This window comes from Neomonachus schauinslandi, chromosome X, assembly GCF_002201575.2.
Source record: "Neomonachus schauinslandi chromosome X, ASM220157v2, whole genome shotgun sequence".
NCBI classification, from domain to species: domain Eukaryota; kingdom Metazoa; phylum Chordata; class Mammalia; order Carnivora; family Phocidae; genus Neomonachus; species Neomonachus schauinslandi.
This window is the reverse complement of record NC_058419.1, coordinates 84,443,563-84,444,827: the sequence shown is the minus strand read 5'-3', so window position 1 is coordinate 84,444,827 and position 1,265 is coordinate 84,443,563.

The window sequence follows — 1,265 nt, the reverse complement described above, 5'->3', positions numbered from 1 at the left end:
ACCCAGTCTTGACTTGCCAGGTGCTCTAGGCCGGGTGGGGCTCCTGAGTTCACCCCGCAAAGGACGGGGTGGGTCGATCTGGTTTCAAGGAGGGCCTCTTCTTGTAACCATTGACAAGTTTACTTCGTGCTGTGGGCCTCTAGCGGGGTCCGCTTGTGCCGATCCTCAGCCTGGCGTGCTTTCTCCCCACTCCGTTTTTCTTCTCCAACTCCTGCTTCTCTCCGCGTTCATTCATTTCACTTTTGGGGAGGTGTGAGGGGCTCACGGATAATCTTTGCTCCCGGCGTGGGGAATGCAGAGGTGGGCCGTTGTAGCGGGAGTGCACCCGAATACCCTCAGCCCCAGGCAGGAATCGTCCAGAACATCAGCTGATGGCCCGATAGCAAGGTTAGAACCAGGGTGGCTTCCTTCACAAGGAGCCTGTGGTCTCTCACTTCCGGCCTTGGTTGGCCAGCTTTCGCTGGCACGTAGACTGACACCCTTAGGGCATGGGCTGGGGCCCTGGAGCCCCCTTTGGGGCGGAGCCGGCAAGGTGTGAGTCAGCGGGCTGGGCTAAAAAAGGCTGTTAGAGCCTTTGAGCCGCGCCCCCTCTTCCATAGATGGTGACGAACTGCAGCCAGGCTTGTGTGCACACGCCACATGCTGGGCGTTCCTGGTCCTGGGAGAGGCCAGAGTTTCCTCCATCCTGGGAGCAGAGCCCTAAAGGCAGGGCTTATCTGGCCAGCGGGACTCCAACCGGGATGGCCCCGAAGCCAGCGCTGACCCAGGCCAGAAATGTCCAGTCACCTCCGCTTGTCACCACAACCTGAATACTTGGCCCCCACCCCCACCACACCCCCCCCACCCCCCCCCCCCCGCACCCCCCAGTGAAGGAAGTTGTGGTCAGGCGGGAATGGGCAACTCCCACCGGAGAGGGGAGACAAATTAAAAGACCCGAGTGTGAATTTCCAGGCTGACGCTGGGAGGAGAGAGGGACCTCAAAGCCAGACTGGGAGCTGGGGTATAAAGAGGTGAAGAGGTGAATGCTTGAATGGTCATCACTGTGGACATTATGGGGAGTGCGCTGGGGCTTCCAGCTACCCTTGACTCAGAGCCTGGTGGAGGTGTGGCTCTAGGGAAGTAAGGAGCTCCAGTCCTATAAACACAGTCACACCCAGGAGACTAATAATAGTAACCCCAGCCACCATTTACTTAGCCTTATTCCAGCTACTGGCTTTACTTGCAGTATCTATTTTCATCTACTTACACATCTGCTCAACAATCCT